This window comes from Saimiri boliviensis, chromosome 1, assembly GCF_048565385.1.
Source record: "Saimiri boliviensis isolate mSaiBol1 chromosome 1, mSaiBol1.pri, whole genome shotgun sequence".
In the NCBI taxonomy this organism is placed as follows: Eukaryota; Metazoa; Chordata; class Mammalia; order Primates; family Cebidae; genus Saimiri; species Saimiri boliviensis.
In genome coordinates, this window is record NC_133449.1 from 192421911 (window position 1) to 192441161 (window position 19251).

The 19251-nt window shown below is 37.5% G+C and overlaps 1 pseudogene; it reads left to right on the top strand.

The window, feature by feature from the left end:
• The first annotated feature begins 3694 nt into the window (after positions 1 to 3694).
• On the top strand, positions 3695 to 18861 carry LOC101050692 (receptor-type tyrosine-protein phosphatase S-like; annotated as a pseudogene).
• Positions 18862 to 19251: the final 390 nt, after the last annotated feature.

Genomic DNA, 19251 nt, shown 5'->3' on the forward strand with positions numbered 1-19251 from the left:
CACAAAAAAAAAAAAAAAAAAAAAAAAAAAAAAAAACAAGATAAAGTAAAATAAAATTTCAGTATATAAATGCCATTAGAAAAATACTGGATAATTGTCTTTTATGTTTTTTCTTTTCTCTTAATTATTTGTATTTCTTCCTCTGCTATTTTCTGAGACCAAGTCTAGTCTTTTTGCCTGGAAAATGACACCCTTTCAAAAGGATTTGTTTTTTATTGAATTGACTGTGATTGACCTGACAATAATTAATCACTAAAATGAGTTAAGAAGGGCAAATAACGATTTCTCCTATCTGTTTGCCAAAATAAATATGTCTTAATGGAAACCTTTGACAATTTTTTCAGGCCACATCGATTTCTCATAATGGTAATGGTGATGATGGAGCTAGTGGTGTCTATCGTATCTATTGAGATGGGAACCTGATTTATTAAATAAACTGGACTCAGAATGATGTGGGAAAGAAGTAACATAATAACTTTTAATAAGCTTTACAACTGAGATATATATAGATATATATAGATATATATAGATATAGATATAGATATAGATATATACACACACACATACACACACACACACACACACACACACACACATACATATATGTTTTAGAGATGGAGTTTTGCTCTTGTTGCCCAGGCTGGAGTGCAATGGTGCAATCTCAGCTCACCACAACCTCCGCCTCCTGGGTTCAAGTGATTCTCCTGCCTTAGCCTCCCAAGGAGCTGAGATTACAGACATGCACCGTCACAACTGGCCAATTTTATATTTTTAGTGGAGACGGGGTTTCACCATGTTGGTCAGGCTGGTCTTGAACTCCCAACCTCAGGTGATCCAATGCGGCCTCCCAAAGTGCTGGGATTACAGGCATGAGCCACCAAGCTGGGCCTATAACTGCTATTTTTAATCAGCTCCATGGGCTTATACCTTTCCTCCTATTTTAAATTGAAGACAATTTCATTGATTTTTGGCATCCTCAAATAATGTATTAATGATCTATATTTTTTAATTTTACTTTTTAATTGACAAGTAATAACTGTGCATATTGGTGGGGCACATAATAATGATTTGTTACATGTAATGCATAGATCAGGTAAGAATAATTATATCCATCACCTCAAACACTTATCATTTCTTTGGGTTGGGAACATTCATTATCTTCCTCCTAGCTATTTGAAATGACATAACATTTTTGTTAACCATAGTGATCCTACAGTGGTGTAGAATACTAAAACTTTTTCTTCCTATTTAGCTTTAATTTAGTATCGTTTAACAATGCTCTTACTATCCTTCTCTTTACCCTACACTTCCCAGCCTCTAGTATCTTCTGTCCTACTTTTTACTTCTATGAGATCAACACTTTTTAGTTTTCACAGATGAGAGAATGGTCTGGTTTTTGAAATACTATAAACACCAGTCTAGTATAATATCAAAAGTCCCAACTATCATCCATTTTAAGACCTCCCTCTTGAGTTTTCACACAATTAGTGGCTGACTCTTGTTCCAGTTATTATTGCCACATAATAAAAAACTTCAAAACTGCAATGTATGTCTGAAACAGACATTTTATTTTTGCTCATTGCTTTATGACTCAATAATTTGGGAAGGGCTCATCCAGGCAGTTTTTACCTGGATTCCTTCCACAATTGTGCTCTTATGCTGGCTGGTGCTGCAATCATCTGAAGGCTCATCTGGGCTGGATGTCCCAGATGGCTCATTCACATGACTGGCTATTTGCTGAGTGCTCAACTGTGGCTCTTGAGAAGCATGCCTACATGTGGCTGCTCCACGTGGCATGACAACTGAGCAATTGTTTGAAGTTCAGGGCACAAAAAACCAAAACCAAAACCAAAACAAAAAACACGAGCATTTTAGAAGGAAGCTGGAAGCTGTATTGCACTTATAATCTAGCCTGGAAAGGAATATAACTTCACTTCTGCCAAACCCTTTGAATAAAAGGAGTGATGAACCACTCAAATTCAAGGGAAGGGGAAGAAGATTCCACTTTCTTACTGTAGAAGAATATATAAAAATATATGTCTACCAATGAAAACTATCATGGCCCCCTTATATATGGTGGAAATCTTGTTTGCTGTAACTACACACCTTGCTCTGATGTCAATGGAAGGCCAGCTTGCTACCAATGCAGCTCTGTCTCTTCTTGCTAACTTTCTACACCCAGGCCCCACCCCAAACTGGTAAACTATCCACAGCCTTTTACCTTTAGTTCACAACAAATATTAGGTTTCACCCTATACATCTAAAAAATTTTAGGGGAAACAGGCAAGTCTTCTAAGTGCATGTCTTGTCTTTATGTGAGGAGGATGTACCCCTTCTTTACACATGCATATGTAAGTGTGTTTGGGTGGACACTCGCATACACTGACAACTGTCCTTCAAGTCCTCAATAAGGACTCAACAGGACTTACTCAACTTTCATGTTGATCTTTTAAAGATAAGCTTAAGCGGTGATGAGCTAAGTGTCCCCAAACTTATTAGAATTATCTCTGAATGCTATAAAGCTACTGTGACCATTAGCTGAAATATGCACAGCAGGATATGATACATTACCATACCATGTTACAGATATACACTTCTAATTATCTAGGTTTCTTATTTTTAACTTATCTAAAACCCTGAAAAATAAAATATTTGATTCCACCTTTTAATGATACAAAAGCTGTGTGTCTTCTAAAGATACCCTTACCTCCAAATTGAGTATGTCTTATAGTGTCCTCAAAAATAGTTTTCATGTTTGATTGGTGAGGTTTCAGAGATTCCTGTGGGCTTCAGGAAGCAGAAGACAAGGCTGTCAAATATTCAAGTCTTCCAATGACAGGATTTTTTTTTTTTGGTAGAGTCTCTTAATAGGAGCTTATAAGCACATTCAAATTGGCTTAAAACTTTTCATTTTTAAAAACAATATTTACTATATTGGTGTGAAAGTTGATTCTGTGTGGGGTGTTGAAGTATGACATGACTCATTATTTTGGGGCTTTATTTGAAATTAGATAAACTTGAAATTTTATATTATCTATTTTCTGATTATTCAATATAGGCTCTCTACAGTGTATGAAAACAGAAAATAGCCAAATAGCACTTGATGGCATCAATCTGTACAGCTCCCTTGAGGTTCAGAACATATGGAGACTACATTATTTATGCTGATGATCACATTAGTCACTTGATATATAAAGTCATCCATATTTTAGGGTAGTTGGCTTAGAAGAACTTGCCACTAATAAAGAAAAAAATATATGCAAGAAACATTTTTCAAACTTTAGTTTACGCAGAATATGTATCATTTAACATTCAAGAACTATGAAATGATTCCCAGAAAGGAATTACCAGAAAGCAACCTTAAAATACTTGCAAAGTAATAGAAAACACATCCAAGTTAAATGATGAAACTCCTTCCTCCAGGGTTCCTAAACCCATATTAATAATGTGAACATTGGACATGTATGAATAAGTTTTAGTGTTGTTATTTGCAGTAAAGTTTGTGTAAGAGAAATAGGTGATAGGTGTGATTTTGTCTTCCAGAGATTTGACTTTAGAGGATAACACATTATTGATAGCTCATAAAGCAAAATGCTTCTGCTGACTGCCATAGGCCCCTGGAGAACTTTGCAGAATGTTGCTGTTATCATCCAGCAGGAAGATTTGAGCATCATCAGTTGTGTTTTTTAAATGCATGTCGGACAAGCCAACAAAATTCCTGCATTGGAATCATCTCAGAGCTCTGACAGAATCCCAGTTGGGAAGTTTGCTTGGAAAAGTAAAGAAATCTGTAGTTGCTGCTTTTGTGAACTGGGTATACGTCACTTTTATTAACCACGTCCCAACTTCATGGACTGCTTGGAAGAAAAATTTGGTTCAGTATCTATCCAAGTTGTAAAGTTAACTAATGAGAGTTATAAACTGTTACATATAATTTTAATCATTTAAAATTAGTGTATTATGATCATCAGCCTGGGATAGCAAAGGAAGTTTAAAAGTCAACTTATGAATACATTTAAACTCAGTAGTGTGTGTGTGTTCAGGCATCCACACATGCATCTATGTCTTAGGAGTGCATCTTTTATATTTAATATTTTATCACAATATATTAGTTTTTGTTAAGACATTGAGGGAAAGTCTTCATTCTTTGTAATATTATTTGAATTGTCCTTTTCACTTGGCATTTATTCTTATCTATTCTTTAAGTGACATTTATATAGGCATAGTGCAATAGAGTGTGTCAGGTATAAATTTTTAAGTATAAATCTTAAGTGTTCAAATATGTAATTTCCTTTATTTCTATAATTAAACTGACCATTGATCTGGTTTAATCATTATGTTTGAAGGGGAAATTTAACCTTGCAAAGTCAAGTAAACTCGGTCAATTTTAGTTTAAAACCTGGTCACTTTGGCTGTAAATACATGATCAGGTAAGGGTTTTCTACTCACCCTGCCTTTCTATCCCTAGGTGAGATAAAAGTGCAGGCAGAGGTGAGGGGTGGGAGTGCACGTTTCATGTCATAATGGTAGAAATATACTTCCACTAACTTCTGTTGAAATAGGTATTTCTGCCGGACGCGGTGACTCAAGCCTGTAATCCCAGCACTTTGGGAGGCCGAGGCGGGTGGATCACGAGGTCAAGAGATCGAGACCATCCCAGTCAACATGGTGAAACCCCGTCTCTACTAAAAATACAAAAAAATTAGCTGGGCATGGTGGCGTGTGCCTGTAATCCCAGCTACTCAGGAGGCTGAGACAGGAGAATTGCCTGAACCCAGGAGGCGGAGGTTGCGGTGAGCCGAGATCGCGCCATTGCACGCCAGCCTGGGTAACAAGAGCGAAACTCCGTCTCAAAAAAAAAAAAAAAAAAAAAAAGAAATAGGTATTTCTGCACGTGATCTTGGTTGTGTTCTGGCATCTATTTCTGGCATAGGTAGTTTCACCATGGACTGCAAAATCCAGAGCACATACATTTTTCTGTTCTTATCTTGTTTCTAGACTCTTACTTCATATCCACACCTCCAGGAAATACTGGCTTATCAACAGAGTCCATTTTCTTCCATGTAAGATTGCTTAGATTCTTTAATGTTCTAATGAGAAATTTGATTATCCAGTAGGGTTCTATAAAATAGATTCAAAACATAACTACTTCACTTTTGTTTTTAATTATAGAGTTTTTTTTTTTTTAATCAGACTTGGGTATATGCTGCTACTTATAAAAATAAATGGCATAATGTACAATTACAGGGAAAATGAGTATAGTATCAAAGTAGATGAAATGATAATGTGCTGAGAAAAGTGAATAATTTAAGAAGATAAGACTACCTAAATGGTATAGTAAAAAACTTGGTAAAACCTTTCCTCAATGAAACAACAATTTAACTTGTGCAGTTATTTTTGGAGGAAAAAAAAAAAAGGATTCTGGGGAGACGGGAGAGTAGAAAAGACCAGGAATCTCTTGACTTAGATAATAACTTGTGCTGGGAAAATCTGTCTGATGTAACTATTTTGGAGCCCTAGCTCATTGAAGCCTTGGACAATAAGTTGTCATCAATTTGGTCAATTTCAGCTTTTATCACAGTAGCAGCTAACTATCCCCTATCCCCAATCCTGGTGACACACAGCTGCATATTTAATCCAAGAGTGGTTTGCACTGTTTTTAGGAGGTAAAGTGGGCAAAAAGCACTCTGTTCTCCAAATTTAGAGGATCTGTGCTCTCATCTCTGACTACTGCTTCTGATCACAGAAGTACAGACAGTGAGGGAGGAACATCGTTGTTGCACCTCCACCCGTTGTTTCACTCCCACTCTGGCTGAAGGAACTTTCTGGACACTTAAAAGGCTGGCACACATTTTTACTCCCATTTTCAATTATCTCTTTTTCTCCTTTTGGGAGCTAGACTTTAAAGACTAGGACATTAAAAAAAAAAAAAAACACAACTGCATATTAGAAAGTGACTGCACATGCGATTGGCTCAGAAATGCTGAGAACTTAGGTTTACATCTCCAGCTGATGCTTGGCACAGAGACAACCTACAGCAATTAAAATAAAATTCTAAATCAATCAACAAATAAAGTAACAAAAAGCAAAGAAAAACTCTAGGAACATGGGAAATCAGATTTCCAGAGATGCCACATTATTAGATTTAAATGTCCAGTTTTCATCAATAACAACAAAATCACAAGACACACAAAGAAACAGGAAAATATAGCTCATTCAAGGGAAATAAAAATAAAAGAAACTATTCCTTTAAAAGTTCTGATGGTAGATATTCTAGACAAAGATTGTAAAACAATTGTCTTACTGATGCTAAATGAACTGAAGGAAAATGTAGAGAAAGTCAAGGAAATAATGTGTGAACAAAGAAGAATATCAATAAAGAGTTAGAAACCCTAAATGACCAAAAAGAAATTCTAGAACTGAATGTACAGTAACTGAAAGTATAATAACTAGAGGCATTCAAGAAAGATTTGAGCAGAGAGAAAAACAGAATCAATGAAGATAGGACAATGGAAATTTTCATGTCTAAGTGACAGAAATAAAAATATTGAAAAAACATTATCAGAGTCTTAGGGACCTGTGGAACACCATCAAGATATGCACTGGGGGAGTCCTGGGAGAAAAAGAAATTGAGAAAGAAAAAAAAGGTATATTTGGAAAAATAATGGTTGAAAACTTCCCATATTTGACAACAGGCAAAAAAAAAAAAAAAAAAAAAAAAAAAAAAAAAAAAAAAAAAAAAAAAAGCATCCAAGAAGCTCAACAAATTCCATGTAAGATGAACTCAAAGAAAGTCACATTAAGGAAAATTATAATCAAAGTTAAAAAAAAAAAAAGACAAAGAGGGGACCTTGAAGGTAGCAAGAAAAAAGTGACTTTTGTCAAGGGGTCCTCAATGAAATTATCAGCAGATTTATTATAAGAAACTTTGGATACTAGAAGGCAGTGGGCCAATATATTAAAAGTGCTGTAAGAAGGAAAAAAAAAATTCATGTGTCCTAAATTCAGCAAAACTGTTCCTTAAAAGTAAAGGAGAAATTAAGATATTCTGAGATACAAACTGGGAGATTTTATTACCACTAGAGCTTCTTGGGAGTCCAACAAAGTAAAAGAAAATACTAGACAGTAACTGAAAGCCACATGAAGAAATAAATGTCTCAACAGAAGTAAATATATAGGCAATGATCAAAGCTCGAATTGTTGTAACAAAGGTTTGCAACACCACATTTTTAAACATAATTTAAGATAGTAATGTATTTCAAAAGATTATTGATTTCTTTTGGGGGTCACACAATGTTTAAATATATAATGCTGTGAAATCAGAAGGGATGGGGATGGAGCTGTAAAGAAGCAGAGTTTTTGTATGGTTTTGAAGTTAAGCTCACATAAATTAAAATTAAAGTATTATAACTTTAGATATTAAATGTAATTCCCATGGTAACCACAAAGAAAATCGCTATAGAATATACAAAAGGAAATAAAAAAGAAATTTAAATGTTTCATTAAAAAATCAACTAGATGCAAAAAAAAAAAAAGAAAGAATGCAGAAAAATGAGTTCTAAGAAAGCTAAGCCATCAGAAAACAGCAAAATGACAGAAGTAAATCCCTCTTTATTAGTAGTTACTTTCAAGGAAGGTGGATTAAACTTGCCAATCAAAAGACAAAAATTAGTAAAATGAATTTTAAAAAAATCCAGCTTATATGTGTTCTATAAGAAACTCACTTGAGATCCAAAGACAAATAAATTGAAGAAAAAATATGTATATTTTTATCATTTTGTTATTTTTATACACCATAAAAGAGAGCAGAGGTAGCTATACAAAATCAGACCAAAAAAACTGTAAATCAGAAAAGTTTGCAAGAAACAAAGATATTATATATTAATAAAAGTTTCAATAAAGCAAAAAGATAAAAATTATAAATATTTTCATACCTAATAACAGACTATAAATATATATAAAGCAAAACCCGAAAAAGTTGAAGGAAGAAATAAAAAGTTATACACTAATAGTTTGAGCTTTCAATATCTCATTCCCAATAATCCATAGAACAACCAGACAGAAGATAAGTTAAGAAACAGAGGACTTAAAACAGTAAACCAACTAGATATAGCAGACATGCACAGAACACTTTACTCAGCAGCAGCTACTTGCATATGCTTCTCAAGGCAGATAAGACATTTTCCAGGACAGACCATGTTAGGCCACAAATTAAGTCTTAATAGATATAAAATATAGATATTATACAAAGTATCTTCTCTGTACACAATGAGATACAGTTACAAGTCAATAACACAAATAAAATGGGAAAATGAACACATCTGTGAAAGTTAAAAAACAAACTCCAAATCATCCAGTAGATCAAAGAAAAAATAACAAGCAAAAGTTAGAAAATAATTTGAGACAAATTAAAACAAAAACACAATATGCCAAAACTTACGGGACACAGCTAAAGTAGTACTAATGGGAAAAGTGTATAGCTATAAACATGTTTCAAATCAACAAAGAAATCAACAACCTAACTTAGCAACGTTAGAAACCAGAAAAAAGAGAACAATTTAAAGCTAAAGCTAGCAGAAGAAAGGAAATAACAGACTATAGCAGAGATAAATGAAGCCCAGAATAGAAATAGAGAAAATTAGAGAAAACAAAAGTTGACTTTTTTGAAATGATCAACATAATTGACAAAACTTCAACTAGAACAGCTATGAAAAAAGAAAGAAGACTCAAATCATTAATTCAGAAATTAACATAGGGACAATATTAGTGATTCCAGAGAAATTAAAATTAAACATTCATTATTGTATACTAACAAATCTGCTAATCTAGGTGAAATGGAGAACTTACAAAAAACAGCAAACCTGCCAAGACTAAATTTTGAAGACATAGAAAACCTGAATAGATTTATAACTGGTAAGGAGATTAAATCAGTACTCAAAAATCTCCCAGCAAGGAAAATCCCTGCACCTGATGGCTTCACTAGTTGATTCTACCAATATTTTAAAAAGACTCAAGAATTAACACAAATCTTTCTCAAATTATTCAAAACATGAAAGAGAAGAGAACACTTTCTAATTCTTCTATGAGGCCAGTATCACCTTGACACTAAAGTCAGACATCACAAGAAAAACGACAACAGCAACAACAAAAAACTACAGACCAAAATTTCTGAGAAATATTGATATAACAATCTGTAACAAAATACTCTCAAATTAAATTTAGTGACATACTCAAAGAATTACACACTATGACTAAATGGGTTTTATTTCTGGTAGGCTTTCAAAAGATGATTCAACATGCAAAAATAAATCCATGCAAGACACACATTAACAGAAAGAAGTTTTTTTTGTTTGTTTGTTTGTTTGTTTTTAAAGAAAGCACACATTATCACAATTGATGCGAAGAAAAGCATTTGACAAAATTTAACATCCTTTCATGATAAAACACTGAACAAACTAAGAATAGAGGGAAGTAACTCAACATAATAAAAGCCATATATGAAAACCTACAGTGAATATCATACTCAATTATAAAAACTAAAAGCTTTTATTCTAATATCAAGAACAAGGCAATGGTGACTAATTTTGCCATTTCTCTTCGATATAGTGTTAGAATTTCTAGCCAGATGAATGAGTCAAGGGAAAGAATTACAACACATATGAATGGATAGTAACCCTGCAGATGACACAACCATATATATTGAAAACCTTGAAAATTCTACCAAAAAACATAGAAATCATATATTCAAAAAGTAGGAAGATACAAAGTTAGCATACAAAAATCAGTTACATTTTCATAGACTGAACAATCTGAAAAGGAAACTAAAAACATTCCATTTACAATAGGTTAAATACCTAGGAATCAGTCAAGAAGGTTAAAGACTTGTACAATAAAAATGACAAAATGTTGCTTAAAGAAATTAAAGAAGACATAAATAAATGGAAAGACATTCTATGTTCATGAATTGAAAAAAATTAATGTTATTACGGTGTTAATACTACTCAAAGTGAGCTACAAATTCAATGCAATACCAATCAAAATACCAGTGATGTACTTTTCAGAAATAGAAAAATCCATCGTAACATTTAAATAGAATTTCAAGGGACGTTGAATGGTCAAAGTAATCCTGAAAAAAGGGCAAACCTGAAAGACACACTCTCTGATTTTAAAACTTGCTACAAAGCTACAATAATCAAAACCATAAAGTACTAGCATGAAGGACATATAGAACAGTGGGATAAAATAGAGTGCCCAGAAATAGAACCTCACATATGATAAAATGATTTTTGACAAGGGTACCAAACTATTCAATGGGGAAATGACTATCTTTTCTACAAATGGCACAGGGAAAACTGGATATCCACATGCAAAATAATGAAGTTGGACCCTTTATACAAAAATTAATTCAAAATGTACCAAAGGCATAAAGGTAAACTAAAACTCCAACATTTCTATAAGAAGCATAAGGAAAAGCTTAATGACATTGATTTGCCAATGCTTTCTAGGATATGACACCAAAGGCACATAAAACAAAACAAAACAAATAGACAAATAGGAATTCCTAGAGTTTTAAAAATTAGAATGTAATGGTATGCAATGGTAGTCGCAATTACCCAGAAGGCTGAGACATGAGTTGCTTGAGTGTAGGAATTTACGTCCAGCCTGGGCAAAATAGGGAGACTTCTACTAAAAGTAAAAATGAATAAATTTGTGAATCAAAATGCACTGTCAGTGAGTGTGACAAAAGCAACCCATAGAAAGAAAATATTTTCAAATTATATAACTTATAAAAGATTATTATCATGAATATGAAGAGAAATAAAACTCAACAACCAAAAAATCCCAACAACTTGATTTAAAAATTGGCCTCTCTTGCTCCCTTTTCACCACATAACACACCTACTCCCTCTTTATCTTCCACCACACATAAAAGCCTCTGGAGTCTTTGCCAGAAGACAAGCAGATGCCGGTGCCATTCTTGCATGGCCTGCAGAATCTGAAGGAGTTCGTTAGACTGGTTGTTTCATTGTCATAGATGCCATGTTAGAAAGAATTATGCATGAAAAAACTGTAGATAATTATGCCCATGCAACTTTAATGAGACCCCAGAGAAATTACATGGTTCAAGCAGGAGACCAATGTATCTTTGTCCATGATGCACTGTTAGAAGCCATTACTTGTGCAAATACAAAAGTGTCAGTTAGAAACTTGTGTGCTTATATTAGAAGCTCATACAAATGGAGACAGGACAGAATGTCACAGGGGTGGTGCTCAAATTTAGGCATCTAGCAGGGCATGGTGGCTCAAACCTGTAATCCCAGCACTTTGGGAGGCTGAGGCGGGTGGATCACGTGGTCAAGAGATCGAGACCATCCTGGTCAACATGATGAAACCCCGTCTCTACTAAAAATACAAAACATTAGCTGGGCATGGTGGCGCGTGCCTGTAATCCCAGCTACTCAGGAGGCTGAGGTAGGAGAATTGCCTGAACCCAGGAGGCGGAAGTTGTGGTGAGCCGAGATCGCGCCATTGCACTCCAGCCTGGGTAACAAGAGCAAAACTCCATCTCAAAAAAAAAAAAAAAAAAAAAAAAAAAAAAAAAAAAAGCCGGGCGCGGTGGCTCAAGCCTGTAATCCCAGCACTTTGGGAGGCCGAGGCAGGTGGATCACGAGGTCAAGAGATCGAGACCATCCTGGTCAACAAGGTGAAACCCCGTCTCTACTAAAAGTACAAAAAATTAGCTGGGCATGGTGGCGTGTGCCTGTAATCCCAACTACTCAGGAGGCTGAGGCAGGAGAATTGCCTGAACCCAGGAGGCGGAGGTTGAGGTGAGCCGAGACCGCGCCATTGCACTCCATCCTGGGTAACAAGAGCGAAACTCCGTCTCAAAAAAAAAAAAAAAAAAAAAAAAAAGATCCGACTTTCAAGATGTCCGCCTAAGAACAGCTCAGGACTTCAGCTCCCAGTGAAAGTGCAGAGGGTGAGTGGACGCCGCATTTCCAGACGAACTCTTATTGCCCACAGACCAGGAGATACCCAGGCAGAGGGGTCGCCAGCGTCGCAGTCCCAGCCGGTGCGGCTGTTTTGGCCCCCGCAGGGCTGATTCCACCCGCGCGGCTGCTGTGACCACTCCCTGTTGCTGCCGTTCTCCGTAAAAAAGCCACTGGTCTGGGAGCCCTCTTAGCTGGCGAGCAGAGCCTTGAGACGGCAGAATAGCCCATTCATCTGAAATAGCGAGTCAGGCCAGGAGATTCCTAGGCAAAAAATCCGCCAGGAGCCGGCGCCGCGGTTCGAGCCGACTCCGTGAGTCGCAGCACGGGAGATCCCGGCGCCTTTTCAACAAGCGACCAGAACGCGGGGTCGTTCAACTTAAAAGAAAAGACTCTGAGTCAGGGAGCCAGGTGATCAGGCTCGGTTGGTCCCACCCCTCCACCCCCAACAACAACGAAAACAAAAACAGTAATTGGAAACCCTCTGGGTTGAGCCCTTCAAACCAAGCACAGCTGAACCGGGACGGTCCGGCTCCGTGGGGGAGGGGCTTCCGCCATTACTGAGACTCTCCACCACTACGGAGGCAGGCTGCCGTTGCCGAGGCAACCTGCCGTTGCCGAGGCAACCTGCCACAACAGAGAGAGTCCGCCATAACAGAGGCGGGGCCACCATTGCCCAGACAGTTCTAACTACGCCCATATAAAAAGGACTACAGGGAAGAGCTCAGGGCAGCTGGGCGGAGACCACAGCAGCTCAGCAAAGCCCCTGCGGGCAGGCAGAGGCTAGGCCTGCTGCTAGCTGGGCGGGTCCGACCTGAAAAAAAAAAAAAATCAAAAAAGGCAGTAGTGCAACGGAAACTCATAAAGCTCCAACTCCCTGGGACAGAGACAGACAACAGGTGGATAAACCCACAAAAATGGGTAGAAACCAGCATAAAAAGGAGGAAAACTCCCGAAACCAGAACACCTCTCCTCCTAAAAGTGATCACAACTCCTCACCAGCAAGGGAACCAGACCGGATGGAGAAGGAGGGTGATGAAATGACAGAATCAGACTTCAGAAGATGGGTAGTAAGAAACTACAATGAGCTAAAAGAACATGTTCTAACCCATCGCAAAGAAAATAGGAACCTTGAAAAAAGATTGGACGAACTGCTGACGAGAATGGACAGCATAGAGAGGAGAATAAGTGAATTGATGGAGCTGAAAAACGCAACACGAGAACTTCGTGAAGCATGCACAAGCTTCAACAGCCGAATTGACCAAGCAGAAGAAAGGATATCAGAGGTCGAAGACCAACTCAATGAAATAAAAAGAGAAGGCAAGAACAGAGAAAAAAGCGCAAAAAGGAATGAACAAAATCTTCAAGAAATGTGGGACTATGTGAAAAGACCTAATCTACGTCTGATAGGTGTACCTGAATGTGATGAAGAGAATGAATCCAAGCTGGAAAATACTCTTCAGGATATTATCCAGGAAAACTTCCCCAACCTAGCAAGGCAGACCAATATTCAAATCCAGGAAATACAGAGAACACCACAGAGATATTCCTCAAGAAGAGCAACCCCAAGGCACATAATCGTCAGATTCACCAGGGTTGAAATGAAAGAGAAAATGCTAAGGGCAGCCAGAGAGAAAGGTCGGGTTACCCACAAAGGGAAGCCCATTAGACTCACAGCAGATCTCTCAGCAGAAACCCTACAAGCCAGAAGAGATTGGGGGCCAATATTCAACATCCTTAAAGAAAAGAACTTTCAACCCAGAATCTCCTATCCAGCCAAACTCAGCTTCATAAGTGAAGGAAAAATAAAATCCTTTGTGAACAAGCAAGCACTCAGAGATTTCATCACCACCAAACCTGCTCTACAAGAACTCCTGAAAGAGGCTCTACACATATAAAGGAACAACCAGTACCAGCCACTCCAAAAACACACCAAATGGTAAAAAAGCAGCAACACAATCAAGAATCTGCATCAACTAACCAACAAAACAGCCAGGTAGCATCAAAATGACAGCATCAAATTCACACATAACAATACTATCCCTAAATGTCAATGGACTAAATGCCCCAATCAAAAGACACAGACTGGCAAATTGGATAAAAAGCCAAAACACATCAGTGTGCTGTATCCAGGAAACCCATCTTACATGCAAGGATACACAAAGGCTCAAAATAAAGGGATGGAGGAAGATCTACCAAGCAAATGGAGAGCAAAAAAAGGCAGGAGTTGCAATTCTCATCTCTGATAAAATAGACTTTAAAGCAACAAAGATCAAAAGAGACAAAGAAGGACATTACATAATGGTAAAAGGATCACTGCAACAAGAAGAGCTAACGATCCTAAATATATATGCACCCAATACAGGAGCACCCAGATACATAAGGCAAGTTCTTAATGACTTACAAAGAGACTTAGACTCCCACACAATAATAGTGGGAGACTTTAACACCCCATTGTCAATATTAGACAGATCAACCAGACAGAAAATCAACAAGGATATCCAGGACCTGAACACAGACCTGGAACGAGCAAACCTAATAGACATTTACAGAACTCTCCACCCCAAATCCACAGAATATACATTCTTCTCAGCACCACATCACACCTACTCTAAAATTGACCACATAATTGGCAATAAATCACTCCTCAGAAAATGCAAAAGAACAGAAATCATAACAAACAGTCTCTCAGACCACAGTGCAATCGAGTTAGAACTCAGAATGCAGAAACTAACTCAGAACCGCACAGCTTCATGGAAACTGAACAACTTGCTCTTGAATGTTGACTGGATAAACAATGAAATGAAGGCAGAAATAAAGATGTTCTTCGAAACCAATGAGAACGAAGACACAACATACCAGAATCTCTGGGACACATTTAAAGCAGTCTCTAGAGGAAAATATATAGCAATGAGTGCCCACATGAGAAGAAAGGAGAGATCGAAAATTGACACCCTATCATCAAAATTGAAAGAGCTAGAGGAGCAAGATCAAAAAAACTCAAAACCTAGCAGAAGACAGGAAATAACTAAGATCAGAGCAGAACTGAAGGAAATAGAGACACAAAAAACTCTTCAAAAAATCAATAAATCCAGGAGCTGGTTTTTTGAAAAGATCAACAAAATAGACAGACCACTAGCCAGATTAATAAAAAAGAAAAGAGAGAATAACCAAATTGATGCAATAAAAAACGATAAAGGGGATATCACCACAGATTCCACAGAAATCCAAACCATCATCAGAGATTATTACAAACAACTCTATGCACATAAACTAGTAAACCTGGAAGAAATGGATAAATTCCTGGACACCTGCAACCTCCCAAGCCTAAACCTGGAAGAAGCTGAAACCCTGAATAGACCAATAACATGGTCTGAAGTCGAGGCAGCAATAAAGAGCCTACCACCCAAAAAAAGCCCAGGTCCAGATGGGTTCACAGCTGAATTCTACCAGACATACAAGGAGGAGCTGATACCATTCCTTCTGAAACTATTCCAGACAATCCAAAAAGAGGGAATCCTTCCCAAATCATTTTACGAGACAAACATCATCCTGATACCAAAACCCGGCAGAGACTCAACAAGAAAAGAAAATTTCAGGCCAATATCCATGATGAACATAGATGCAAAAATCTTCAATAAAATACTGGCAAACCGATTGCAACAGCATATCAAAAAGCTCATCCACCATGATCAAGTAGGATTCATCCCGGGGATGCAAGGCTGGTTCAACATACGCAAGTCCATAAACGTAATTCACCACATAAACAGAACCAAAGACAAAAACCACATGATTATCTCGATTGATACAGAGAAGGCTTTTGACAAAATTCAACAACCCTTTATGCTAAAAACCCTCAATAAACTAGGTATTGACGGAACGTATCTCAAAACAATAAAAGCTATTTACGACAAACCAACAGCCAATATCATACTGAATGGGCAAAAACTGGAAGCATTCCCTTTGAAATCTGGCACTAGACAAGGATGCCCTCTCTCACCACTCCTATTCAATATAGTACTGGAAGTTCTAGCCAGAGCAATCAGGCAAGAAAAAGAAATAAAGGGTATCCAAATTGGAAACGAGGAAATCAAATTGTCTCTATTTGCAGATGACATGATTGTATATCTGGAAGACCCCATCATCTCAGCCCAAAATCTCCTGAAACTGATAAACAACTTCAGCAAAGTCTCAGGATACAAAATCAACGTGCAAAAATCACAAGCATTCCTATACACCAGTAATAGACTTTAAGAGAGCCAAATCAAGAACGAACTGCCATTCACAATTGCTACAAAGAGAATAAAGTACCTAGGAATACAACTAACAAGGAACGTAAAGGACCTCTTCAAGGAGAACTACAAGCCATTGCTCAACGAAATAAGAGAGGATACAAACAGATGGAGAAACATTCCATGTTCATGGTTAGGAAGAATCAACATCGTGAAAATGGCCATACTGCCCAAAGTAATTTACAGATTCAACGCTATTCCCATCAAGCTACCAATGACCTTCTTCACAGAACTGGAAAAAAACACCTTAAACTTCATATGGAACCAAAAGAGAGCCCGCATAGCCAAGTCAATTCTAAGCAAAAAGAACAAAGCGGGAGGCATCACACTACTGGACTTCAAACTATACTACAAGGCTACAGTAATCAAAACAGCATGGTACTGGTACCAAAACAGAGATATAGACCAATGGAACAGAACAGGGGCCTCACAGGAAATACAACATACCCACAACCATCTGATCTTCGACAAACCTGACAAAAACAAGCAATGGGGAAAGGACTCCCTGTTTAATAAATGGTGTTGGGAAAACTGGCTAGCCATGTGCAGAAAGCAGAAACAGGACCCCTTCCTGACACCTTACACCAAAATTAACTCCAGATGGATTAAAGACTTAAACATCAGACCTAATACCATAAAAACCTTAGAAGAAAATCTAGGCAAAACCATTCAGGACATAGGTGTAGGCAAGGACTTCATGACCAAAACGCCAAAAGCAATGGCAACAAAAGCCAAAATAGACAAATGGGACCTAATCAAACTCCACAGCTTCTGCACGGCAAAAGAAACAGTCAGTAGAGTGAATCGGCAACCAACAGAATGGGAAAAAATTTTTGCAGTCTACCCATCTGACAAGGGGCTGATATCCAGAATTTACAAAGAACTAAAGCAGATCTACAAGAAAAAAACAAACAAGCCCATTCAAAAATGGGCAAAGGATATGAACAGATACTTTACAAAAGAAGACATACAGGAGGCCAACAAACATATGAAAAAATGCTCATCATCACTGGTCATCAGAGAAATGCAAATCAAAACCACATTGAGATACCATCTCACACCAGTTAGAATGGCGATCATTAAAAAATTGGGAAACAACAGATGCTGGAGAGGATGTGGAGAAATAGGAACACTTTTACACTGTTGGTGGGAATGTAAATTAATTCAACCATTGTGGAAGACAGTGTGGCGATTCCTCAAGGACCTAAAAATAGAAATCTCATTTGACCCAGCAATCCCATTACTGGGTATATATCCAAAGGATTACAAATCATTCTACTACAAGGACACGTGCACACGAATGTTCATTGCAGCACTGTTTACAATAGCAAAGACCTGGAACCAACCCAAATGCCCAACGATGATAGACTGGATAGGGAAAATGTGGTACATATACACCATGGAATATTATGCAGCCATCAAAAACGATGAGTTCACGTCCTTTATAGGGACATGGATGAACCTGGAAACCATCATTCTCAGCAAACTGACACAAGAGCAGAAAATCAAACACCGTATATTCTCGCTCATAGGCGGGTGTTGAACAATGAGAACACATGGACACAGGGAGGGGAGCACTACACACTGGGGTCTGTTGGGGGGAAATGGGGGAGGGGCGGGGGGTGGGGAGGTGGGAAGAGATAGCATGGGGAGAAATGACAGATACAGGTGAGGGGACGGAAGGCAGCAAAGCACACTGCCATGTGTGTACCTATGCAACAATCTTGCATGTTCATCACATGTACCCCAAAACCTAAAATGCAATAAAAAAAAAAGAAAAAAAAAAAAAAAAAAAAAAAAAAAAAAAAATTAGGCATCTAACCAGCTCAAAAGCTCACATCTTAGTATTAACCAATGCCAATCTTCCATGTAATGATTTCAAAAGTTGCCTTGTTAATATTACACCACCTGAATCTACAAGGTTGTACTTGCAGCCTATCTGTGGAGTAGAAGGATCTGGTTATATCAATGCCAATTTTATTGATGAGTAAAGACAACAGAAAGCTTTCATTAATGACCCTTGAAAGAGATCACTGAGGACTTCTGGTGGATGCTCTGGAAACACAATTTCACCAAGCTGTATGAAATGGGCAGAGAAAAATGTCACCAATTCTACCCAGCAGAATAATCCACAAGATACCAGTACTTTGTTGTAGATCCTATGGCTGAGTACAACATGACATAGTTTATCTCAAGGGAATTCAAAGTCACAGATGTCAAGGACAGCCAGTCCTGAGCAGTGAGACAGTTCCAGTTCACTCACTGGCCAGAGCAAAAAATGCCAAAGTCTGGAAAAAGATTTATTGACTTTATCAGCCAAGTGCATAAAACAAAAGAGTATTATGGGCAAGATAGACTGATTTCAGTTCATTGTAATTTGAGCTTTGAAGAAGTAAAATATTCATAACACTAAGCATTGTTTTGGAAATAATGAGATACCAAGGAGTTGCAGATATCTTCCAGACACCAGAACATTAAGAACACAGTGGCCAGCCATGGTATGAACAGAGAATGAGTATTGCTTTTGCTATTGAGCTGTCCTAGAGTAGCTGGGCAGCTTTGATCAATACACAATGTAGAAATCCCTGACCCATTCTGAATTTTTACTATAGTCCTTCAATATCCATGAAGTCTCTTCTGAGCCCTGCAAGACACTTGAGAAGTCCTTCTTAACTTTTAAATAACACCTACTTAGGGGGACTAGGACACACATGCACAAAATTAAAACAAATTATTCCAGTGCAGTAAGATTTCATGGTTTAACAACCTAACTTGAATCCTGACTGATCAGGCATCTGAAAGTTTTTATTTACTGATACCTCAAGGATTCAAAATCAAGGACAGAAGAAATCACAGTAATGAACCACCACCTTTTTCAGGATTGCTTGATAGGAGTCAAGAGAAATTGCCTGGGTGCTGCAAGATGTGTCCTGGTGTGGCTTCTTTTAATGAAATGGACTCTCCTTTGA